This window comes from Mesocricetus auratus, unplaced genomic scaffold (genome assembly GCF_017639785.1).
Source record: "Mesocricetus auratus isolate SY011 unplaced genomic scaffold, BCM_Maur_2.0 Super-Scaffold_100013, whole genome shotgun sequence".
In the NCBI taxonomy this organism is placed as follows: domain Eukaryota; kingdom Metazoa; phylum Chordata; class Mammalia; order Rodentia; family Cricetidae; genus Mesocricetus; species Mesocricetus auratus.
Genome location: NW_024429196.1, coordinates 57,570,399 through 57,597,283, shown reverse-complemented (window position 1 = coordinate 57,597,283; position 26,885 = coordinate 57,570,399). Strand labels below are relative to the sequence as shown.

Below are 26,885 nucleotides of genomic sequence, written 5' to 3'. Positions count from 1 at the left end.
GGGTTCCTTCACTCTTATCACAGCTAGCAAGTCCAAGCTCTGTGTGGACAATTAGCCGACCAGCAAATGTTACATGCTTCTAGCCAGTGCCCCATTCTTCTGAGACAAGGCGTGAGGCAGGATGGCATACTCAGCCCACAGAGCCTGACTTGTGATCTGACATCTTATTTCAAATGTTCTGGAGTTGCCCCCATGCTCTCACAGGCCGCTGTCTTCAGTACTTTGACATGCACATCTGTCATCATGTACACACCATTTGGGCTTCAGTGACAGGCAGGGCCATGTTAGTCATGAGCCACACAATGACACTGCCTTTAGCAATCATCACATACAGAAATGTGTGTGACAATTCTCCCATTTCTGTGTTGTGTCCAGCAGCTTCCCTCACATTTAACACATGACCTTGGGTTTGGAAGAGACATACCTACTTTACCACTCTGCTCCCAATTGCAATGTCTTTTTTTATTTAAATTAGAAACAAGCTTGCTTGACGTGTCAATCCCAGGTCCCTCTCCACCCCCTCCTCCCACACCCTCCCACCAGTCCTCCAAAGCCCCCCACCCAATACCCACTCCATTCCGTTCCCTCCATGGGGAATATCCAGAGTCTATCATTTTGTTCAGGGCAGGGCCTAGGCCCTCCTCCAAGAGTCCAGGCTGAGAGAGCATCCCTCAATTGTGGGATGGGCACCCAAAGTCCATTTGTATGTCAGGGACAAATACTAATATACTACCCAAGGCTCCATAGATTGCCTAGGCCTCCTCACTGGCACCCACATTCAGGGGGTCTGGATCACTCTGGAGTCCAAGAGCTCCCCCTTGTTCAGGTCAGCTGTTTCTGTGGGTTAAACAAGCCAAGTCTTGACCCCTTTGCTCATCAGTTCTCCCTCTCTATCACTAGATTCCAGGAAATCAGTTCAGTGTTTAGCTGTGGGTGTCTGCCTCTGCTTCCATCAGTCATTGGTTAAAGGAAGTAGTCGAACTCATTATCAGGGAGGGGCATTTAAGGTAGTCTCTCCACTATTGCTTAGATTGCCAGTTGGTACCATCCTTACAGATCTCTGGAAATCTCACTAGTGCCAGATCTCCTCTCAAACCTATAATGATTCCTTCTATTATGGTATCTCTCATCCTGCTCTCCTCTATTCTTCCCCAACTCAACCTTCCTGCTACCCCATGTCCTCCTCTCCCCTCCTCTTCTCCCCCTCTCTTTTTCCCAGCTCCCTCTCCCCTCCCTCCATGCTCCCAATCTGCTCAGGAGATCTTGCCTCATTCCCCTTCTCTGGGGTACCATGCATATCTCTCTTAGGGTTCTACCTGTTTCCAGACTCTCTGGCAGTGGGATTGTAGGCTGGCACTCCCCTGATGCAGCTGACTCTCTGATCTAGCCTCCAGAAAAAGGCACTGATAGACTCATGAGAATGGAGTCTTCCTGACCAAATGGTCTCTTAAAGGCTTCACCACCCGTCAACATTTCAAGACTGAGAATTAAACCACAGTGGATGTTTTGGTGGGAGCAAGACATATCGCAGCCAGAGCACACATACCCTTGATGATGTTCTGGAAAGCAAGAGGTTGGAAGGGAAGGTTCACTGTAAGTTTAGAGATGGGCATTCCTGAAGGTCCTCTGGGTTTGGGACACCTGCTAGGCAACTTCATTAGGATGCACAGGGTTGAAGCTACACAGCTTTGCCTCACTTCTACGGCATCAACTCTACTCTCTACTGCAACATGCAAGCTTACTCATTTTGGCCATGGACTCTGAGGACCCTCATGGACTAAGATACTGGCTTATTTGCCTATTTAGATAAAATGTATATTTTTCATTTCTTTCCCGTTGTGTCAATGACAGTTGTCATTTGCTCATGCATCAAGTGTCTTGGGACATAGTTTGTGCTTAATAATACCTATCTCGTCATTATTTAGTGGCCAGCAATTATGAAAATTCAAATTGGGAAGGGTACTAACTTTACAGAATTTCACTAGGAAGCACTCTGTGCTTTGTTGATTATGAGGCAGTCGGTGGAGGGAGGTGAGAAGGATGCCTTCCACCATGCAGATGTCCTCAAGGTCCCCAGTCCAGTCATGTTCCTGTATCTTTTGGGAGGACCTGGCTCTGCATGTGTCTGCTTCTCAGAAAAGTAAAATCCCCCAAAAAATCCTATAGAAATTTTATCACAATTGTGGACACTAAAAAATAAAATAAAACAACAAAGTGACTGAGAGCAAAAAAAAATATCTTTTGGAAATAACTGGGCTTGTGTCATGTGATTTTAGCTACAATCTTAAAAGGATTGCCTTTCCCATTTAATAATTAACCTGTGCTTCCTTCTTTAAATAAATTGCATAATTCTTGGTTAACAAACTACAAAGTAGTCTGCCTGCTGTGTGGTTTTAGATGGATTGTGTAATCATAGACATTTGGGATTTAACTACTCATTATGGTACTTAAGTAGGTAAAACGGTGTTATTTATATGATTTTGTTGTTTTGTTTCCAAATGGCCAGGAAAGAGACAGGGCTATAGATCATCATAAATAATGCACTGTGAGGTAGACTGAAGACATGGAAACAAAAATGGTGTTTACAGATTTGTCTGCCAGTCTGTCACATAAAAATAGTCATCTGGATTGTCACCAAGAACACTGGGTATTCTTGGGACAACATGACAAAATAGTGGCTGCATGGCATGGACTAAATTCCATTTGGACATTTAGGAGCACTGATGGAGACAAGCAGGCATTTTAACCAGCCGAAACAGGTCAAATTAGAGGAACCTGTGACCAGCCATAAGAAGTAACATATTATATGTTATTAGGATGGACTGAACTGGAAAAATTGAAATGAAGTGATTTTACAGATAAATCTCAAATCAAAAATCAATGGGACAGATGCACCCTGATGCTGAAGCTAATTTGCAGTGGGGACTGTTTCTCACCTCAGGATGCAGTGCTGTACTGGATGACCAGCAGAGTGATTTATTGATTTCATGATTAATCAGGTTCTGCTGATAGCATGAAGAAGCCCAGCCAGACCCAATAAGTAAAAGGCAGACTGGTGAGGAACATCGCTATATAGCTCCTGTCTAATTTATGTATTTTCACATGCTGTAAAGAATTTGGACCAGGAGGATACGACGTTGGATCTCATGGAACATCTCTTGAGGCGCATATGCAGAACAAGTGTAATGTTTAGTTCCTCATTAGCATGTTCTCCATTATTTCTTATGCTTCTGACTCACTGGTGCCTGTTGTGTGAGTAACTGCACAATATCTGACTCAGACTGATAAACCAGTGAAACCCCACAGCAATCACATATCTCTAGGTATTTCAGCCCAGCAGCAATCAGGGAGGGGTCACAAGAAAGTTACTTGAGCAAGCACAGTGTTCCCATGAGATATGTTCTTTTTCTTCTATGGTCATAAAGACTTGGTTTTTTTTTTAATCGTGTTGTTGTTTTAGTTTATAGGCATGTACGTGTGGCTGTGTTGAGTTTATATGCTATGTGAAGCATGTACATGTAAATGCCGGTGAAGGCCAAAGAGGGCAATGGATCCCCTGGAACTGGAGTTATAGGAAATCATGAGCTGCCTGATGTGGGTGCTGGGAACAAACCCAGGGTCCTCTTCAAAAGCAGTAAGAGCACTTAAACACTGATTCATCTCTCCAGCTTCTCTTCTATGGTCTTAATAACTTGTTCGTATTTCACATATCCAAACACTGAAAAGCAAAGCCACATTGTAAAAATTCTGCTTCTCACCCTGTCACTTAGTGCCCCTCCCACCACCAGCTGTGACAATCATGTGGTCTCCAGAAAGAGATTTATTACATACATTTAAACAAAAATATACTTATGATTCCTTTGTTTATTGCATTTAACACATTGTGAAGATCAATATACATCAGTACACAAAGAGATGATTCAGTCTTCTTAATGTCTGCCATTCAATTTGTTTGGAATACCATGCATAGAGAGGTATCTCAGGCATCTTACTGGACTATAACGGCCTACCATTTCTAAAAGCAGGCATTCTTGTAGGGCATTATCCAAGTAGTGTAATTTTGTTTAAATTCCACTTTTTCTTTTTTGTTAGTAAGCTTACCCATCATCAAGTTTCTTTCTGACTTTTTCATATATTTTTAGTTTTTGTTCATCTCCTTCATCATCTTCTGCTCTCGATCATTTTTCTGCCCACTCTCCCCATTTAACATTCTCCTGCCCCTGCAAGATCCAAGAGAACACAAGGTGATCAAGTCCAAGGATACCTGGAATAATAACCACAGCTAACATGGGATGAATTCTTTGAGCCAGGGTTTGCTCAAGCATCTTTATTGTATTGATCATTTAATCCTTAGCACCATGCAAAGATCTAAAACCTACTTTTTTCCTGCTTTTATAGGTGGGGAAACTGAAACTCAATAAGAATGCTCAAATGTTGAGTAGAGAATTGAGATTTAACTCCAAAATTTGCCATTCAGAAAGAACTAAGGTAGCCATAGAATTGAGACAAAATGTTCCATGTCTGTGAAGCCTTCCAAGTGTTTCCTGCTTGGGTAGGGACTTACACAAGCTTCTAGGCAGTAGGTGGTCATGACTTGATAAAGGGAAGAGTGAATCAGTCAACAACTAGACTTGGGTACAATATGTCCTTGGTTTACATGAGACTCATCCCCAAACTTTAGGTGAGACACCTGGTCTTGTGCTCTGATAATTTTATATTGATGTAATTCCAAATATGCATGGTAAGAGTCTTGTTATTTTTTTGTCTGTGCTACTTGACAGGGAAGAAGCTGGACATCATTCTCCCAGTCAGACACTCTATTACCTGTGGCCACTCACTGTAAGGGCTGCTGAAGCAACCTGTGTCCTTGCCACAGAACCTTGGATACTGAAGAAACCTACATGCTCATGCACTACTACCACCCTTTTTTAACAATACAACTATGCCTAATCCAGGTTTGCCTTAAGCCTGATATGTAGTCAAGGATGACCTTGAAGTTCTGATTCCCCTTTTGTTTACATCACAAAGGTGGGGATTTCAGGTACTACACCACCATATCCAGTTTATATGGTACTGGAGAATGAACCAGGGCCCTATGCATGTTAGGCAAGCATTCCACCACCTGAAGTACTTTCCCAGGACTTAGACTGTAAAAAGTGTTTGTCTACAGTGCAAACAACCTCAAAATCGTATCTTCTTTCCTATAACAACCCCCAATCTTTAAGACACAGATAGAAAGGAAATGAGTAACCAAAGTATTATAGAATTCTTTGCCACAATCACAACTGCCTTACTAATGACTAGATAATTCTCATAATAGTCCAATTAAGACAGGAAATAAATTCTTTCTGACTTTTAAAACAGAATTTGCTCCTTCTCAGTTTTTTCATTAGTTTATTTTTCAACAATCTCATACATGCATGTAATACATTCTGGTCACACACATTTCTCTACCATCTCTTATTCCCCTCCAAAACACACTGCCTCTCATCCTTTCTCCCAAGGCTTTATCCAACCACCCTGTCTTTTTTGTTTTTTTTTCCTTTGCCTTGTAACCCACTTATTTTAACGACTTCTGAGGGCACAGGTATGGGGTTACCCACTGAAGCATGAGAAGGTCACCAGAAACTATATCATCACTGAAGACCATGACTTCTTCTCCAGCCTCCTCAACTACCAATAAATACCATGAGAGGGCAGGGATCCATTAGTCCCTTCCACATCTTTGAAAGTTTATTAGCTCAGTCTTGTGGATGTCTTATAGAGAAAACTTCAGCTGTTTTGAGTTTGTAGCTATTTTAGCTGTGTCATGACCATATAAGACAGTATTTCACAACCCTTTCCCCCCATTGTCTAGCCCTTACATTCTTTTTATCCCTCTTTCACAATGTTTCCTGACATTTGGAGAGGGAAATATGGGTGTTCTATTTAATGCAGAACACATCACTTGTTCTCAGTACCTTACCCAGCCATGAGTCTCTGCATTACCTGCTGCTCACTGCAAACAGGCACCACTGTGATTAAAGCTGAGGTCAGGACTAGCTAATGGGTATAAATATTTAAGAGACAATTTGATAAGTGTTCACTTAGCAAAACAACAGTAGCAGGTTCACCCCCTAGGGCCCATATATCCTCAACTTATGGGCCTCTGACCAGGTCTACAGTGCCAAACATAGACCCCTCTTGGGGAGCAGGTCTCTGATCCAATATAAAATCAGTTAATTACCCACATATCAGCCATGCCACTACTGGACCAGTAAGCACCTCTTTTTTAGCAAGTTGGTATTTATAACCCGCAAGATATAAAGCCAGGGGAGACTACGCCTGACTTTGCTCCCTTAGCCACATACACAGCAACTTGTAGCACTATGCAAACTAGCCAGCAGGTAGGAAGCTTCCAGCTTAGTTCTAAGCATGGTTGTATTCTACAACAAAGGAAAGTCTGTTTCTCAGTAGTTAGAACTTAACATTTAGTACTTGTAGATGATTGAGGCAATGACTATGATCTCTATAGTTTGGGAGCCTCTGTGTACTTTCCAGCCAACAATTCTAGGAAGGCACCCCACATCTGGCACGGAGATTTTCATGTAATAATCCATGGCTTCTGGGAATGGAAGTCCCCATCCATGATGGCCCCTCTGCTCCAATTCTGTTTTGTCCTACGCTGTGCTTATTACTATAGTTTTGTAGTATAACCAGAAATCAGATACAGTGATGCCTCCTTCATGGTTCTTTTTGTTCAGGATTGCTTTGGCTACCCTGGGGCTTTTGTTTTTTCACATACGTCTTAGAATTGCTTTTTTCTATGTCTAAAAGGAATAACCCTGGGATTATTATTGAAATTGTATTGAATTTGTACAGTACTCTTAGTGGCATGGTTTCTAACCCATAAGCATGGGAGTTGGGTCATTATTATTATTATTACTATCTTCTAGTGTCTTTTAAAATTTATTTCTTCAGTGTTTTATAGTTTCTATTGTAGAGGTCTTTCACTTCTTTGGTTAGGTTTATTCCCAGGTATTTTATTTCTGTGGATATTATAGATTTGATTTTTAATAAGTATGTTTGTTGCATATGTATATAGAAAAGCTAATAATAGTTTTTACTTAATTAAAATATAATTACATGACTCCATCCTCCTACTTCCTACCTCTGCCATCTGCTCCCTCCCAAATTCACAACCTCCTCTTCTTTAACCATTGTTGTTACAGATATATGTGCATATGTCAATAAACATATGAATATAACCTGTTGATTACTATTCAGTGTTTCCTGCACATGTATATTTCTAGGGCTAACCACTTTGTTTCCCTCTGAAATGTCACAAACTGAGGCCCTATTGTCTGCATTTCTCTCAGCATTCTGATCTTGCAGGTTATCACAACAATAGCTTACTACGCTATGAGCATTCAACAGCTTTTCCAGCTCCAAGTTCCAATTGCTTATACAATGTTCCTCCCAAACAACATGCTCCAGCTCATCACAGCAACAGCATCCATCCTCTGTACCAATTTCTGTATCAGTAACTTTTGTAAGTAATAAAATACGCTGTCAGAAGCAACTTCAGGAAGAAAGTTTATTCTGGTTTACACTTCCAGAGGAACAGAGTTCGTCATGGTGGAAAAGACATGGAAACAGTCAGGAAAAGCATGGCGGTAGAAGCAGGAAGATGGCTGGTCATATTTTCATCCACACACAGGAAGCAGAGCAACAGAACAAGAAACAGAGTGAGGCTGCACACCCTTAAACCTGTCCTCAGTGATACACTTCCTCCAGCAAGGCTCCACCTCCTAAAGTGTCCATAAGCTCCTTAAACAGCTCCAGCAACTGAGCCAAGTATTCAAATGCATGATCCTATGGAAGACAGTTACCCTTCACACCACCACAAGCAGCCTGTCTGAACGATGGCTTCAATTGGATAATCTGACTATTGTCTGGTTCTTCCACACTGAAATATTTACCTCTCCACAGTTTTGAGTGGAGTGCTGAAAGCCCAGCTAAGCAAGACACTTGCAGGCTATAATTCCTTACAAGGAGGATTATATCAATAAGATATTGGCACAATAATCCCAGGTTTAAAAAATAAAACCTCTTTTGTGAACATATATAATATATAGTAATTTAGCACACACACTTTTCACTCACATTTGGGGGTCCAAAGCCCAGATCAGGCAGACATTGTGATTTAGACAATGATAGTTGAAGAATAGAATATAATGGAAAATAATTGTAATAACACATATAGGAGCACAATGGTCACAACTTGAACTGAATGAGAAAGGGAGATAGAGACAGAGATACAGAGAGAGGCACACATAGAGAAGAACAGAGGGGGAGGGAAGGAGGGAAGGAGGGTTGGGATGAGAGGGAGACAGAGAGACATAGAGACACACACACAGAGAAACCAGGGTCTTGCAATTCCTTTCCAGGGCATGCTCCCAATGACCCACAGACCTCCCACTAAGCCCAACTTCTTAAAGGTTCATGGCATCTCCCAACCCTTTATACCTGAGTGTTTGGGATCACCAACTCAGACTATAGCACCCAGAATGCAGTTTCTTGAAAGTACATTTATTCTCCTGCAACTTAATTGGGCAGAATGTCTACACTAGGATTCAACTGTGGGTATAGCTCAATTTAACTGAGTAGCTCTGGTCCAAGTGTGTCCAATCAGAACCAAAGAAGTAGGTGTCACTTAGAAAAAGGTCATCACATGGAAATGGCAGAACCAGAACAATCTCGACCATGATTCTCAGATAGGACAACTTCTCATCAGCGTCATTATATTGCCTAAAGCAAACCATATGGTCAAGCCCAAAACCAAGAACTGGGAAGTATGTTTTTCCCATTATGGAAAAGACCAAATGGAAAATAATATTTGTGGATACTTTTCTTTCCCCTATGTTTTCCTATAGGACACATTATTATGTGCTGTGAAGTCAGTGAGGGAAACCAAATATTGCCTAAATCACAATTGTTCTGAGATCAAGCACTACATTAACTCAATATAATATGAAATAAAATTAATCCCACTGAAAGCCCTCATCAATAAGTTAGAGGTTGCAAAAAAATTCCCTGAGGGCTTATTATATCTTTCTATCTGCTATATCCTATTCTCCATAGCTGCTACCAGGTAAGCAGTGTAGACCCAATGGTTAATTGTGCAAATTATAGAAAGATGTATAATTGTGCAAATTATAGAAAGGTCAACCATAAAACACATAATTCAGTCATTTATGAATTTTCTACCAAAGTATAACTGATTCAGTTAGCAATATAAATATTTAACTTCTTGCTATGCAGAAGTATTTCTGTATTTGGTTTCATCTGCTATTAATAACTATTTAATATAACTTCCAGATTGGAGAGTAAAACCTTTTGAGATATATTTCTGACTCTTAGAGTTGGTGTTAGCATTAGGGCTATGGTAGTTTGAATGAGAATGGCTCCCATATGCTCAGATCTTTAAATACTTGGTCCCCAGTTGGTGGAACTTTTCGGGAAGGATTAGGAGGTGTGGCTTTATTGGAGAAGGTGTGTCAATGGGGAATGTGCTTTGAGGTTTTCTTGTGTCATTCCCATTCTCTGTCTACTAACATGTGGATCAGGACTCGAGTTCTTAACTGTCCCTTCCATTGCACCTTTACTTCACCATTGTGACCTCTGATCCTGTGAAACCATAAGCCCAATTAAATGATTTCTTTTGTAAGTCACCTTGGCCATGATGCTTTGTCACAGCTATAGAAAAGTGACTAAGACCCTTAAAAGCATTAGGAAAGTTGTTCCCCCACAGGCCTTGCCAGTTCTTTGCATTTACAATTTCTTCCTTCTCTCTGTGATAATGACACCATTCCCAGCTGTCCATGGCAATTCACACCCTGCAATCCTAGCACTCAGGAGGCTAAGGCAGAAGGTTTGCCATGTGTTTGGGCCACACTTACTGAGGATACATGCAGAGTTCATGCTAGCCTGAGCTACAGTATGAGATTGAAAACAAGCCAGCACCAACTTCCCCTGTTCTCTCATGAAAGCTTCCACGCAGTTACAATCTGCCAGACTCGGAGATGGTCTGGTTCATTTTACCATCACTGTGAGCAAACTACCCAGAGAATTTAAGGAGGAGAGAATCACTTTGGCTCCCAATTTCAAAAGACTCGGGCCATGGTCGTTTGGTCCCATACACTTGGACAGAGCATCATGTCAGATGGCAATGAAGGGTCATTAAGTCACAGGGGACAGGAGACAGAGGGAGAGAGATACAGGACCAGCAACAAAGGACAGACTTCATAAGCCACACTTCTAAAGTTTCCAGACCCTCACAAAACAGTGTTACCATCTGGAGACTAAATATTCATCACACAAGAGGACATTTCATATAGAACAAACTTTCTAATGAGACCATTTAATCCATTTCCTCATACTATAGTGACCCCTCAACCTTAAAATTACTTTCATTACTACTTCATAATTGTAATTTTGCTACTATTTGCAGACAAAGGTTTTTTGTCCCTCCCGGTCCCATAGCCACTTTTAAAATAATCACTCAGAAGCTTAAGATTGATTATAAACCATTTGGTCTACAACTGAAGCTTATTACTAACTGGCTCTTATATTTAAATGAACCCATTTATATTAATCTATGTATTGCCACATGGCCATGGCATTACTGGTCTGCTGGCATCTTGCTGCTCCAGAAGCTTGTTCGTATCTTCCTGACTCTGCCCTCTTTTTCCTGTATCTCTGCTTGAATATCATGCCTGGATCTATCCTGCCTTGCTATAGGCCAAAACAGCTTCTTTATTAACCAATGGTAATAAAACATTCACAGCATTCAAAAGGGTAACTCCACAGCAACTGTTATGAATAGTAGTGTAAATATATGTTATGCAGGATATCAGGTTGAGAATCAATGCTATAGAAACTATACCCTCAATACATTTATGAGACCTTAGGTGTGTTGTCAATATTTTAAATGAGATTTCAAATCAAATTTCAGTTTTCTGGCTAACCCTGATGTACATTTATAGGTTTGTGATGTCTAGTTGGGACCTAGCTGTGCCTTGGGGAAATCTGGGCACACTCCAGAGTTCAGCCCCTGGGTCTCTACCTCCATAGCTGGCCTGACCCTGGGGAGCACTTTGGCTTCTTCTTCATCTTTGACCATATTTGTGTGACTAATGGCCTCTCCCTGGGACCTATGATTCGTCTTTGTGCACAGTTTCCTCTCTGCCAAGAGAAGTGAAATTGAACTACCTCACCCCTCCATCTCCTCCAGGACTGGCCACATCTATTCTCATAGATGAGAATGCTGCTCTCTGTGTCAGCTACTTTGTAAACTAAAAAGCATTTCCTGGCCTCTGCCCACCCATCTCACCACCCAACACTTTCTGTGGCCTCTGAAACACAAGTGCATATCAGATAAGATATCCACGTATGTGAAGACAGCCATCTACCCATCTCCAGTTTATATTACATTAAATAGTTACATAGTTAATATATTAAACATCATTATTATATATTAAATAATTCCTAAATGAAATTTGTTTCTTCAAAGCAAAATTATGCAGTCATTTTCTTCCTCTCTATGTCGTAAGTTGTTTTCTGCCTTCTGAAGTTATCCACAGATGACCCTACTGAGCATGTGGGAGGGGGGGAGTGGCTATGATCCCTCTCTGGTAACCCTTTGTGGTTTCTTCAAGTTGCAGAAAAACTTAAACCTTCTTTTGATTAGTTTTCTAAAATGTTCCAACTCAGTACCTATAGATATCAAGGTAGATTCAAGAACAATGACAAATACAGGACCATGTACCTTGGCTGCTAGCTGAATCGCTCTTTATCACAAAGTGAAAGACCAGGTCAATATAATTTTAATGGAGAATAAAAGAAAACAGGTAAAAGTTAGCATTCTGCTTTACTGGAAACGGAGGCAATTATTTTTATTCTATGAAAGAATTATATGTGTGTCTTGGGTTTTCACATGTGAAGAATCCATGAGCAACTCCAGCAACCATTGGACTACATTGATATGGAAAGGCCAGACTCCTCCCAGATAAGACACACTTCTAGTAGAATAGGGTGGTTTTTTTTTTTTAGGATAGTCTTAATCTAGTTGTTTAGACATATCTCCTGCTCCTGAGGAATCTACGGCTGGCCCTCAGTTTCATTATAAATGTCAGGACATGATATAGCTGTGATTGTCAAAGCACTTTTATAGTAAGTCCTTCTTTTTAGACACTTGGAGTTTTTTTTATTCTGTTTGTTTTAATAAATTGCCCTTTGGGAATGAGATTTCTCCTCAGCCTGTACGTGTACTGGTATGGAAAGCTTGTCAAAACTCAGGTTGCCTTATTTTAAAACTTAACAGGTTTCCATTGCCAAAGTCAGGGTGGGACCTAGCTTGTGGTCTCATCTCTGGGCTTCTTGTTCATCTAATTAAAAGAAAGTATGTGAATCTAAAAAAGAGGGAGAAGGAGAGAATCCTCCCTTTGTTATTCTGGTATGCAAGGAGCCCCTGCTTGCTGTCTATTCCTCTGCCCACTGCCCATCCCCCACCCCACCCCACACACTGACACATTTATAACCTAAATGGACACTCCAGCTAGAAAGTAGGACAGTGAAGGTAGAAGGTTGTGTTCTACATGATCAAAACCAAAGGAGAGAATCATCTACATTTACAGGTAGCAGGGGATGTCCATGGATGAAGCATTAGCAAGAGAGAAAGGGAGAAAAGAGGAAGGCAAAGAGAGAGAGGAGATGGGTGAGAGAGGAAGGGAAGGGGAGAGAGACAGAGAGACAGAGAGAGAGAGAGAGAGAGAGAGAGAGAGAGAGAGAGAGAGAGAGAGAGAGAGAGAGAGAGAGAGAGAGAGAGAGAGAGAGAGAGAGAGAGAGAGGACATTTAGGAAGCAAAACTGAATTTAAAAAAATAACACCAATCCAGGGAGATGGAGACACTGCCAATGTCAGGAGTCTGGAGTCAGGAGTGGAATTTGGGGAAATGAAACCAGAACAGAATTCAAACTTGTGAAGTGCTGATTGTGGGAAGGGCTGCCATCAACCACCACCTGAACTTGCCATTATATATGTAAAATTTGAGAACATTTTTCAAAGAGTCACCAGCAACGAGAAGAATTTAAGACCCTAAAGAGCTGATTCCAGACATCAGTGTCCATGATCCTGGCATGTCAGCTGAAATGCATGGGCTGCCATGTCATTGTCATTAGCAGAACCTAGGTATCTCACCTGTCCTGAGTTCAAGCTTCCGGTGAGTGTTTGGAGACAAGTGACCTCCACTGCCATTGCCTAATCAACCATCTTTTTGCTTTGGAACAGAAACTTTGAAATCCTCTACAAGGCAAGACTTAGACAATTAGTGGCTGATTGCCCCCTATAAAGTGTGTGGGGCTGCTGAGTGCTTTGAATTGGGATGATTTTTGGTTAAAAACAGGGATGTCAGCCGGGCGTTGGTGGCCCACGCCTTTAATCCCAGCACTCGGGAGGCAGAGGCAGGCGGATCTCTGTGAGTTCGAGGCCAGGCTGGACCAACAGCCTCCAAAACAGAGAAACCCTGTCTCGTAAAACCAAAAAACAAAAACAAAACAAAACAAAACAAAAAACAGGGATGTCTGAGCATCTGGGATGCTCCTTATTCCCCTCAATGAGTGGGTGTAGCAAGTGAGGCTGCAGTGGTTCTTGCCTGGCATCACCCCAGTTGCTGTGTGCAGACCTCCTTACTGCCAGGAGAGAAAACAAATCTTCCTTTCACCCTGGAGGCTCTAGTTTCTTCTATATTCTGTCCCCTGCCTTCCCTGCATGTGTGGGTGAATGGTAAATGCCTTTGACATGTTCAGAAAGCCCTGTGTTAGAAACCAGACTCCAAGGCTTTTCCAAACCACTCACGAAACAAGTAAAGCTGTCTTTCTCACCCCAATAGAAAACCTCAACTTTTTAATAATCAAGAAAAATGGAGGCTATTTTGGGTTTCACTAGCAATGAATACCCAAGGACTTGTTTCCTGACACATTTATAGCAGTAATAGACCTTCAGGGTCCCTAAACATTCTGTACAAGATGACTTACTAGATCTTTGGAGTTCTCGTAGGACAGGAAGGATCTCAGTTAGAAGGTTCCATAGCCAAACTAATTTCAACAAAGAGTCAAACTAATTTCAACAGAGTCCTAAGGGGAAAAATATAAGGAAAAGGTTATCGGGCCAAATACCCCCATAATCATACCAGCAGTCCTTTGTTAAAACAAGGACTACTTAGAAGGTGTTTGCCTTAGTTAAGATTTCTGTAGCTGTGACAAAACACCATGAATAAAAGCAAGTTGGGGAGGAAAGGGTCTATTTGGCTTACACTTCAGCATTGCTGTTCATCACTGAAGGAAGTCAGGACAGGAACTCAAACAGCAGGATCCCAGAAGCAGAAGCTGATGCAGAGGCCATTGAAGAGAGCTGCTTACTGACTTGTTTCCCATGGCTTGTTCAGCCCACCTTCTTATAGAACCCAGGCCCAGCAGCCCAGGGATGACATCACCCACCTCGGGCTAGGCCCTCCCCCACTGATCACTAATTGGGAAAATGCCTTACAGCTGGATCTCATGAAGGCATTTCCTCAGCTGAGGCTCCTCCCTCTGATGACTCCAGCTTGTGTCAACTTGACACACAAAACCAGCCAGTGCAGTGTTCTTGTGAGAAAAGGCAAGCGAGATTGATGGAAAATTTTGATTTTGTTTATATTAAAGTTCCTTCTAGAGCAATATAAGGAAGAAAATTATTTTTCCTTATGGTTGCAAGTTTTTTTTCTAAGATGGCAGGCATAAGCATGACTCCAGCTGCCAGCTTGGAGATGTGGTCACTGCCACTTCCAGCTGTAAGTACAACTTTTAAATCGTTAGTAAAGCCTCTTAAAAGAACCTTGCTGTTTTTTTTTTAATGCTGAGTCAGGATGACTGCCTTAAGTAAGCTGCGAGTTTCTGCTTGCTGCTAGCAAAACAGAGCCCACCTGAGAAAATGCTGCTACCAAAAATCTGTGCTTCGATCCGTTCTTCTGTTTCTAAAATTCCTTTAAAGCTTTTGTCATTCTACGTGGAAATTTATTACCCCACTCCTGGTACCATTTTGTAAAGAGAAGCCTTTTCCTTGCTAGCCGCTTTGGTTTATCACCCGCCAGTCGCCTGGGCTCTGCCGCGTTATAGTCTCCAAATAACACACAAGATGCTGTATTAATTATGAAGCTGTTGGCCTTGCTTGTTTCTTACTGGCTAGCTCTGACTTAAGTAATTACCCCATAATTGTTAATCTAAGTATTTCTCTTACCAGAGAATAGTTTTGGGCTTCCTACCCCATGGCATTTCATCTTGACTCTGTGTTTCTCCTTCCCAGAGTTCTCCTGGACTCCTAGTCCCACCTATCATGGTTCCCTATTGGCCCAACAGTGATTTATTGACATATACATAGGACTTCCCCCATCAACTCCCTAGAAGAACAGCTTCTCTTGCCATTCTGGTATCACGGAGGTCCATATATCAGGCTCTTTGACCAAACATGACTCACTTTAAGAAGCATCTGTGTTTCTGCTAATGGCCCAGTTCATCTTAGAGCAATGGATTCAGTTCTGTGTCCCCACATCTCCATTGTCCCCACTCTTGTCATTTCTGACATTCTCTACTTGTCATTGTTTACCTACAATTTGCTTCTCTAAAGTTTGTTTGATGTAAGCTTGATCCCTGGAATGGCTAATCTTGGTTGTCAACTTGACACACCTGTCAAAAATGTGCTTCCACTAAGGAACTGCCTCAATTAAATTGGTCTGTGGGCATGGTCTGTGTGGCATTTTATTGATTGTTAATTGAACTAAGAAGATACAGCCCACTGGGGGGGTGGCATTTTCCCTAGGTATGTGGGTCTGGTTTGTATAAGACATTTGAGCAGGCTAAAGGAAGAAAGCTAGTAAGCAGTTTTCCTCCATTTTCTCTGCTTCAACTCCTGCTTCCAGGTTTCTGTGTCAAGTGCCTGCCTTGGCTTCCCTCAATGATGAACTGTGGTGTTTAAAATGAAATAAACCCTTTTCAGCCCATGCTTGTGGCCAATGTTTTATCACAGTAAAAGAAAGCACACTAGAACTTCACCCCAGAGTAACCTGGAAGATAACCCGAAAGTCCAAATTCAGGAATGCCAGTGTGGAACAGTGAATGCTGGGCATAACACACAGCCATTACTGTTGAAATAACGCAGATTTTGCTTCAAAACAAGTGAAGTTCCTTGTCTTACTGCTGTAGACTTGTCTTCTCCAATTTGGTTGCCTAGTCAAGGATCAGCCTTGTGTTCATGTGACTGATAGTAGAAATAGCCACCAACCTCTCTCAAGAGTTGTTCTTTGTGACCTTTAGTAAGGCAAGGGTGTCAAGATACAAATCACCACAGATATCAAAAACTACAAAACACAAACACCTCAAACTTTATTGGTCATATACAATGTCTCTGAAAGGACAGGGCAATTCTACTACACAGCACAACAAACTACTACAGGGGGTAGGATTCAAACTTGACGAGAAAATTGAGGATGATTCAGACAGAAATGGAGGGAGGGAGAGGGTGTGAGTGCTATAGGCATTCTCCAGTAAATTTGGTACCAACAATGATGGGGACACTAGACTGGCCAATTTCCTTCTTCATGAGCATGTCTTGTTAACTGTGGCACACATCATGAACAGATGAAGGTGGTAAGTGGCATCCTCATTTAGAATGAAGATCGAGAGAGCGACGCTAAAATAGTGGATCTCGTCTGTGATGCCAGAGAGCCAGATGAGTGGATCCTTGAATGCCATTAGAAGCATCATTCCAAATTACCTAGGCTTCTGCGGATTCTTGGCCCCATTCTTCAATTTAGAGGTAATTTTCTGGCTGTCTATGGCTAATTCATGTCCTCAGGAGCTAAGCTTTTCTGAATTAAAAAAAGGGAGAAATGGATTTGCAGAGCTGGTGAGGATTTCAACAGAATCTCAGATGTAGTTTGTAGTGGTTTGAAAGAAAATGGCCCCATAGGCTCACAGGGAGTGGCATTATTAGGAGGTGTGACCTTGTTGGAGTGGGGATGGCCTTGTTAGAGGAAGTGTGGCCCTGGAAGCAGGCTTTGAGGTTTCAGATGCTCAAGCTTGTTTGTATTTTGGGTATGGACTTGACATCTTATCATAAATGAGATTAATGTGGGTAAGTGCTTTGTAGGCAAACCAAGACATGACTTGAGATCCTTTGGATATTTGGATCCCCATGCTGTCACCTTCTGTATTCAGGGGTATTGCATCTGTTGGTCACAAGACACTCCCCCAACATTCCGAAACCTGAGGATATCCACATCTCAAATCCAAACAAGTATCTCTTGAACAATACCTGCATTCTAACTCTGTGGGGGAAGCAACAAATAGGATATAATCTGTGTTACATTGAACTTACTGTCTTCCACTTAGTAACTAGCCAATTGGACAATTAGGATTTCTTACAGCTATTTGTGATGGAAGGAGCTACTGGATTATGAGAAAGTCTATCAAGTAATGGCCAGGCTTGATTTGGGGCACCAGCAGTCGTTCTTGAGAGCTGTGTCACCTAGTCTATGAGAAACACACACCATCTTTGTATGTACCACTAAGAAGGAAAAATGCCCTCCAGTTAAATACTATGCATGGCCTTCTTAGGACTCAGAATATTCCATTTGCTTTATTTGACTTGGGTTTTATTAAATATCATTGTATGCACAACCAGGAGAAATTATAGGATGGAAGATCATTTCTCTTTTTTCTTTTATTGAAAATAGTTTTTATCATGCATTGTATTCTGATTATGGTTTCCTCTTCCCCAACTCCTATCCTGCCATTCTCATCTACCCTTTCTGTCTCTCCTTAGAAAATGAACTGGCATCTATCGAAAAAACAATAAAGTAAAATCAGATAAAACAAAAGAGCAGAGTAGGATAAAATAAACATAAGAAAAAGAGTAAAGAAGAAGCACAATAAACACAATAAGTACAATCACACACACAATGTAACCCCTACAAATAAAACAACAAATCAGAAGCCAAGCAATATTATAAAATGCCTGCCATTGAATTCATTTTGTGTTGGTCATCTACTGCTGGGAATGAGGCCTGCTTTTTTTTTTAAGTGTGCTTTGTATACCGAGTGAGACTCTACTATTGAAAACTAAATTATCCCTTTGGAAGCAGTTGGAGACAGCTTTTGGATTAGGGATTGGGGTGTGTGTTCACTTCTCTCAGCTCTAGAGCCTCTTCTAGTGCAGACCCATGCAATCTCTAAGTCTCTGTGAGTTAATTATGTGCATCAGTCCTGTTGTCTTTAGAAGGCCTTGTTTTCTTTTTCTTGCTGTCCTCCATCCCCTCTGACTCCTACACTCTTTCTGCTTCCTCTTCCACAGAGTTCCTTAAGCCCTTGGGGAGAAATTTGATACAGACATTCCTTTTAGGACTGAGCGTTCCAAGGTCGCCTGCACTCTGCATATGTTCTGGCTGTGGGTCTCTGTATTTGTCTCCATCTGCTGCAGGAGGAAGCTTCTATGATGGTAGATGAGCAAGGCACTGATCTAGAAATATAGCAGAATGTTGTTAGGAGTCATTTTATTGTTACATTCCTTTATTAGACCAGCAGCATTTGGTTTTCCCCTAGGTCCAGGGCTTATCTAGTCTCGGGTTCTTGGCCACCCAAGCAGTGTCAAGTATGGATTCCGTCTCTTGGACTGTGCCTTAAGTCAAATCAGATGTTTGTTGGTTACTCCCACAAAGTTTGTGCCACGATTACACCAGTGTATCTTGTAGGCAGGTGGTCATTGTAAAGGCTTTGTACCTGGGTTGGTGTTTACCTTTCTCCTTCGTAGCATGAAGAGTGCTTCAGAGTACCATGAACACCAGACTTTATGTTCAATGAGTTGTGCATGTCTTCAGTAATAGGGCCTTGCCATAAGTTTGTAGTGAGCAACAATAGCATTGACCATAGCCTGTGTTGTTTGGAGATTCCCATTGGACCCCTTTGGCCAACAACTTGATTAGATGTAACCTGTTCCCAGTACTGAAGATTCATTTGGTAACAAGAGATGTCCAGTTGAGGATCTATGTCCCCAATTATTTAGCGATTTCATTAGTCACCTTCATATATGTATATATTTTTTAAAGCTTCTACTGTATTAAGATTCCATACAACCCCTAAAATGGCCCTTAGTTTTAGCTTTTACCCTGTATCTCACCCCCTTATCAATGCTCTTCCTCCCCCTCCCACGTTTAATCCACCCATTCCATTCCCACCCCTCCTCATCCATCCGTAACTGTCTATTCTACTTACCCTTCCTAGGGAGATCTATCCCTTTCCCTTAGTCCTCTACTCTATACCTAACCTGTGTGGTTACATGAATTGTAGCTTACTTAACAATGACTTGACAGCTAGCATCCATATATAAGTGAACACCTACCATATTCATCTTTCTGGATCTGGGTTGTCTCATTCAGGATGATATTTTCAAGCACCATCCATTTACCTGTAAATTTCATAACATAATTCATTAAAGACTGAGTAATATTCCATTGTGTAAATGTACCACATTTTCTTTATTCATTTATCTACAGATTTAGGTTGTTTCTAGTTTCTGGCTATTATAAAGCAAAAGGAACATGGTTAAGTAAGTGTCCCAGTAGTATCTCTAGATATATGGCCAAGATGTACTTGGATCTCGAGGTAGATTGATTACCAGTTTCCTGAGGAACTGTCACACTGATTTCCATAGTAGCTATACAAATTTTGTTTTCTTCATTTTATTCAACTTTTTGTTTATGATTTCATAGACTTCATTAATAGATTTAAGATTTATTTATATCAGCCAGGCATTGGTGTGCACGCCTTTAATCCCAGCACTCGGGAGGCAGAGGCAGGCAGATCTCTGTGAGTTCAAGACCAGCCTGGTCTACAAGAACTAGTACCAGGACAGCCTCCAAAACCACAGAGAAACCCTGTCTTGAAAAACCAAAAAAAAGATTTATTCATATCTGTTTTATATTCATAATAACTATTTTGAAGTGCTTGTGCTTCAGCTATATTGCATTTTTCCAGGTCTACTATCTAGTAGGGTTTCTGGTCTCCAGTGGGGGACAGATTGTCATGGCTGTTACTGATAATGATTTTATTTTGACTTCTGGGCATCTGGGTTTGGGATACTTGTATTTCTAGGTGCTGATATCCAGTCTTGTCTTTGATGGGCAGCTGTTCCATCCCTTAGTTTTTGTTGCCCTCTCTGGTTCTTTGGAGAGTGTGGTAGCTGTGGGTTGCCTATAGAGAATGCTTCTGAGATTCTGCCAGGTGTGGTCACTGGGGGTCCCAGGTAGAATATGTTTTTAGCTGGTACTGGGAACTGACACTCAGGAATGGTGACAAACTAGAAGAGATGGATCTGGAGTGGTCCACAGACAAGGAAGAAAGCAGGGTGTGCCATCGAGATCTGGGTAGAACCTTGGGAATTGGAGCAGAGGGAGAGGAGAGGCCACAGCAGGTGGTCTTCTACAGAGCTGAGGCTGAGCCTGGAGAGTTGGGTATGGAGGAAAGGAGAGACAGTGATGATCACCTATCTGTTTCCCTGGCTGACATGGCTAAGAGTTTCCAGGAATTTCTTTGTGAGTTGGCAGCTGAGACAAAGGAATGGGGTGGTGGAAGTCTATAAAAGAAGATCTGGGTGATGTGCTGGGAATGGGGTCAGAGAGCATTGATATGTTCTTAAGGAATTCCTAGAATCTCTTTATACTGAGTGTATCTACTTACTGTTATCACAGAATGGTTAATGTTGATGCTTTTCCACACAGTATCATTTTCTTCACCATTAAGAGCATTGTGATGTGATATTTCTGAAAAGAGTCCATCAAAGAACGGAAAACTATTGGTACTGTGCTGTAAGCCAAATGTGCAATTATGCCCTGATAACCTCTTTCTGACTTTGGCTTGGAGAATGTTGCTTAATAGATCTGATCCACCACCCCTTACTCCCCCATCACAGACAATTACTTCTCAGGAGTTAGTTACAAGTGAGCCTTGTTGTCTTTAGAATTCACAGCCAAACCACCAGACCCATTCTGCATGTTTAGATGAATGCTTCCACAGTTAATGTGGACACAGACACAAATAAACATGAACAATAGCATCCCAACAACTGCCAGCCAACAGCCCACACCAATGGATGCACCCAGACTTAGATATCCCAATTCAACGTTGTTACCATGTGGATAGCATGTCCGAAAACAGTTAAACATGATAGTTTCTAAGATGATATCATATAGATGAGTGAAAACCAGACAAATGAGGAAAGGAGTGAGAAGGAGTGTTTGGAAGAGAGGGAGAAGTTATTGCACAGGCCTGAGGTGGCAGAGTGTGATGCCCTCCAGAAGACTTCAAATCTTGGCTCTATATTCATGCTTATTGATGCACTATTTACAGTAGCTAAGAAGTGGAACCAAACTAGATATCCATCAATAGATGAGTTAATAAAGAAATCTGGAGGCATAGACACAAAGGAGTTTCATTCAGCCATAAAGAAAAATGAAATTATAACATTTGTTAGAGAATTAACAAAACTAGAAATTATTTTGCAACATGAAATAAGACAGACTACTAATACTGTACGATTTCTCTCAGATGTGGATCCTGACATATACATATACATATGAAACTAGAAAGAGAACTATTAAAGGGAAAAAGATATTAATAGGAGAAGAGTAATAGAATACATATGAAATGGAAGCAGAAGAGAGGTCACTGGGGCCAGGAAATGTATAAGAGGGAGGGGTACAGAGGTAGAAAGAAATAATGGAGGAGTAAGTACAAGAACAAATGCCAATTAAAAACATTGCCAAATATAAAATTAAAATCAGTGCTAGCAGAAAGGATTATATGTGGTCTCCATCATACACAAATGGCAAAGGTTTGAAGTAATGGTAATAAAAAGATTTAGCATAATTGTTATGTGATACACACATGTTGAAATATCACACTGTACCCTATAACATATGCATTGTGTGTCAGCTAAAAGCAACAGCAGGAGTTGGAGGGACAACTCATCAATTAAAATCATGTCCTGATGATTTTAAAGGACCTGAGTTTGATTCCTAGCACCCAATCAGTGACTTACAACCTCCTGTAACTCAAGATCCAAGGTATCTGCTGCCCTCTTCTGGCCTCAGTGAGCACCTGCACTTACAATCACATACCTACACATATGACATCTACATACATATGTAATTAAAAATAAAATCGAACAACAATAGGCATTGTATCTGTCAACCAAGAACAGAGGTAAGGCAGCCAGGGTAAGGGTAAGAACACCTTAAGTCTTGTGATGATTGTGGAATTTTATCCCTAAAGCTTGGAAAGGGCTTCTAGCAAACAGTGACCAAGAGAGAGTGAAGAACAGATGCACTGAATGGTCGAGTCTGGAGAAAGGACTGGGTGGGAGTCAAATGGATGATGGAGGATCAATCAAAGACTATGGTAGCCATACAGGTAGGCTTTGAAATGGTAATTCATGGCTGGACTGGTGACTGAATCATGGAGGAGAGTAAAAGAGAGAGGCACTGAGGACAATTCCCTGGGAGCCTTTTAGATGTAGGCACCATGTCCCGAGTCAGCAAACACTGCAGAAAGACCAGAGTTAGGGATGAGAACAACAGTGTTTCACTTCAGCCTAGTTTCATCAGAGGTTCTGAGACATCTGATGGAGGTGCTTCATGGAAAGAAAGATGGGTAGATATGGAGCTCACAGCAAAGGTGTGGGATGGAGAGCCCATTTAAATGTCACATGGTAAAGGAACTGAGGTGTATACAGTTGTGTCACCAGAGTATATATGGTAAATGAAGCAAGGTGTATGCGGTTGTTCCAACATCTCCCTGGGAGAGAGTCTAGAGGAAGGCATACAGAGGTCCATGCTGCATCTTGAACTACAGCACCAAGTGCTAGATATAGAATGTTAAGCCATCAACAGAGCTAGAAAAAGCAGCCACAGAAAGCAAGCAAGCCAGAAGAGCATGTATGGGAGCATGTATGGGAGCCAAGGGTTGAACATTGACTGTGTCTCTCAGTGGCTCCTCAAAAGTCAGTCCCTGACCCTGCAGGAGCTCCTTGCAAAAATGGCTTTCTTCCCACTTCCATGGCACCCTTTGCCTCCACTCTAAGGTGTTCTGTTTCTAGCATGATTAATTTTACTCTCCTTTACATGGAAGAATATATGCCCACCCATAACCTCTCAGTTTGGACAACTGTAACCATGTTCTTGGCAAGCTCATTAATTAGAGACCTATTTATAATACTACTCACTGTTCCTGAGAGAAGGAGAAAGGCAGAGAGGAATGAGAGGAATAAAGAGGAAAAGGGAGTCTGTGAGGCACCCGTCCATGGCATTTCTTGTGTCTTTCTGTTCCATGCCATTCAGTGTTTGATAGAAAAGTTAGAGGATTAGAGAGGCTAAAGAATTTGGGCAAAGTTACTTAGATAAGGTGTTTTACAAGCAGAGCTTAGGTCTCCAAACTTTGATCTACGTGCTGAACATTATTTTCCTCTGGGTAGTCCCTTGCAAGAAGCTCATAAGTGCCTTCCATACACAAGCAAATTCTCTGTGAGAGAAGATTCCAGAATAAAAACAATAAGCAGCAACGGTTAACAACGGAAGCATAAACATGACTCTGATGGATGACCCCCATGGATAAATTTGTTCTCTTTTCCTCCCTTAATTATATTGGCAGATCAGAGTCTGGTAGAAATAGCTGTGGTGTGATTGATGTATTGGTGGCAGTTACATGTGAGAAGGCTCCTCTGATAGGTCCGTTTTAATGGGAACACCAGGCAGTAGCTTTAACAAGGACAGGCCTATTTGTTTCTCTGCCTCACTTGTTAGCTCCTCTCAGATCAGGAGGAAACTGCTGTCTAGTGTAGCCCAGATTCCCTTCAGAACAAGCTGGGCCTTCATAACTCTCATTACGGTGCCTCAGGGCAGTGTGGGGAAGAAGGGATGACTGAGGTCACAGAATTGCACCACCCATGTCTGCTACCTGGGGAGAGTCCTGCTCTGCCCTGAACATCCTGGAAATGAATGAGCAACACATATTCCTAAAGAAGTCTAAGGGAGCCAATCCCAGGCTGTTTACCCACCAAACTTGGGAGGGTTGTGATCAGAGAAAGTGGAGAAGATAGCTGTGGTCTGTGAAGCTACTTTGGAGGGGGATGGGATGGGTAGCAACTTGCTCAGGGTGACACGTTCATGGCAGAAAGGAACAGCAGGCATGACTGCTAGAGCAGTTGCTTTCACATAAGGTCATCAATTGAGACTTATTTGACATCTCCGAAATGAGGTTTCTGTTTGTTTGGTTTCTTGTGGCACCCTTGGCACCGAATGACAAAGGGGAGTGACATGACAAAGAGTGACATATTTAGAGGTTCTTTTGCCTATGCTCAATATAGAACCCTTTAGATAGAATTTGGGTTGAAGAGCACATATAAAATAAACCTGAGGTGGGCATCATCTAAATGCATATGCTATCTACATCTGCCTTGCGGTTGTTTTATTCTGTGTTTGAGACAGGGTCTCAAACCCAAGGTCTTCCTGCCCCAGCCTGGGATTATAGACATGTGCCATCATCCTTAATTTATAGACCTCCCAGAACCTTCTACTTTGTTTTTGCATCCCTGTTCTTCCAACAAATTTAAACACCAAACATTTACATTAAGAGGAAAAGTTGCTGATGTAGAAGCTGGGTCTTAACTAAAAGTTCCCGACTGTTTATCACCAGACAACTTGGAAATACTGTAATGGAGACTCTTGATTGTCAACTTGATAGGATCTAGAGTCATCTAGAGACCAATGGCTCCAGGCAGGTCTGTGAGAGCAATTCCAGGAAGGATTGATTGGGGTTGTGGAGGTGCCTTCTGACATGGCTCAGTATTGCCTGTCTACTTTCGGCTGCCCTGTGTGTTCATACTTGTCTTTGATGATGGTACAGGTGGTAGTGGTAGTGGTGGTGGTGCCATCTTTGCTGGCACTAAATTCCAGATTCTTTGTCCTTTTTACAGAGATGGGGACCAGCAGTTCTCCCGGAATTCTCAGCCCCTGAAGGGTACCACTAGGGCATCCATCTTTGTGGGCAGTGACTCTTGTTTTCTTCATCCCACAAATGATCATTGTTAGACTACCTAGCCCTTAGTGTATCACAAGTCATTCTAGTGATTGCCCTTTCATTATATACATGCACACCATTGGCTCTTTCCTCTGGAGAACTTGAGAGTACAAGTACTGAGGTATAGACTTGAAGCAGGTACTTAACTAGTTTCTCTTCCTGGATGCACAATCTGTCTTGGAGCTAGACAAAACCATTGAGGAATTCTTACCAATGGAAAGTGAGCAGGTGCTCTGTGCACCTGCCAGTCTGAAGCAGGTGGCTGTGACTAGAAGATTATCCTGGGATGACCCACCATGTCACCAAGGGTCCTTACATGCAGAAAAGGATTCAGAAGTGGCAGAGTGATGTCATGTGAAAAACACCACCAACACTGTTGGCTGTGAGTGAGAGCTAAGGAGCCAAGTCCTGAGAACAGCCTCCAGAGCCTGGAGAGGACCAGAAAGCAGATTTACCCTCAAGCTTCCAGAAGGACTGTAGCCCTGCTGACACTCTGTCCCCCTTTGGACTCCTGAACTCTGAGCGATTAAGAAGACAATAAATCTGTGCTGTTTGAGGCATTGAGTCCTTTAATTTGTTATAACAGCCATATTGGGAAATCATATGCTTTATATTGTAAATAAAATGGAGAATAAAGGCTACAGACACAGCATAAAATTTGCCATAAGAAAGGATAGAAAAAGAAGCATTTATTTATTACTCTTATTTTTTTTCTTGTATCTAATTTTTATATAAAACCATCCTCCCTGGTAGAGCCTGGGGCTCCTGTTTCTTCAACATAGAAGGAAATTATGTACAGTAGGTGTCCAATAAACAAGAGGTTAAAATTCATGATGAATGACAACAAATATGCCCTATATGCATGGTAGAGTCAAGCTACACCAGGTGCTAGCCTGGGAATTTGGGGGGATAAGTTGAGAGGAATACTAACAACTTGAAATAAAGTGGTTATATAAACAATGCTCTCTTGTTACCCAGTGGCTTGAGGTTATTGGATCTCAATGGCAGTATCCAGACTTCTGTGGCAGGAAGGACAGAGCTAGTACAGAAAATGCCCAATGACAAGCCTCTTATTAGTCTCTGACTCTCACCTACCTGGTCTGCCATGGAGCTGGTAGCAGGTAAGCAAACCTGACAGCTTTGAGTTTCTGCTCATCTTCTCTTTGTTTGCAAGGGACATAGCTATGAAGAGAGGAACACCAAGGGGTGGGCAGGAGAGAGGGGAAAGAGACAGTGACACTAGACTATTTTAAACTTTTAGTAATTGGTTCCAGAATAGTCAAGAATAGACATGTAGTTTATATAATACCCACATCTAAAGAGGATTATTTTCCAAAAGGGAAAAATGATCAGCAAGTGCAAGGTATTATAGATAATGTGAGAAAAAATCTTTGTCTTTCCCATGCATGACTTCACTAATGCAGACATTTTTTTTCTTCAATGTAGACTGCATGCAACTCAAACTCACTTGAAGCATTTGCCTGCTAATAACTTCCATGTTAGCTACCAAGTGAAGTCATTATAAGAATTAATGGTATTAGGGATTAAGTGTTTAGGATGGTGCCAAGCCCATAGAAAGCAACACTCAGGAGACAGTGGCCATTATGGTTCAGTCATGATTAACCATCTCACCTAGAACTCCAGCAAGAAAAATGGAAGGCAAGTCTCAAACCAGAGCTTAAT

General features: G+C 41.7%; 2 long non-coding RNA genes across 3 annotated transcripts in view; both read right to left on the bottom strand.

Moving 5' to 3' along the window:
• Positions 1-2,956: 2,956 nt before the first annotated feature.
• Positions 2,957-14,403, bottom strand: LOC110340196. Of its 2 annotated transcripts, XR_002381969.2 has the most exons (4): positions 14,354-14,403; positions 14,076-14,174; positions 4,102-4,220; positions 2,957-3,718 (listed from the first exon to the last, which is right to left on the bottom strand). It is a non-coding gene; the product is annotated as an uncharacterized LOC110340196 (long non-coding RNA). The 2 variants fall into 2 exon arrangements; XR_005880858.1 differs by lacking the exon at positions 14,076-14,174.
• Positions 14,404-16,433: 2,030 nt separating this feature from the next.
• LOC110340233 overlaps positions 16,434-26,885 on the bottom strand; it is a 111,113-nt gene continuing 100,661 nt past the window's right edge. Inside the window, exons 3-4 of the long non-coding RNA XR_002382022.2 lie at positions 19,471-19,536; positions 16,434-18,591 (exon numbers count right to left, since the gene is read on the bottom strand). This is a non-coding gene — a long non-coding RNA (uncharacterized LOC110340233). The remainder of the gene's footprint in view (positions 18,592-19,470; positions 19,537-26,885) is intronic.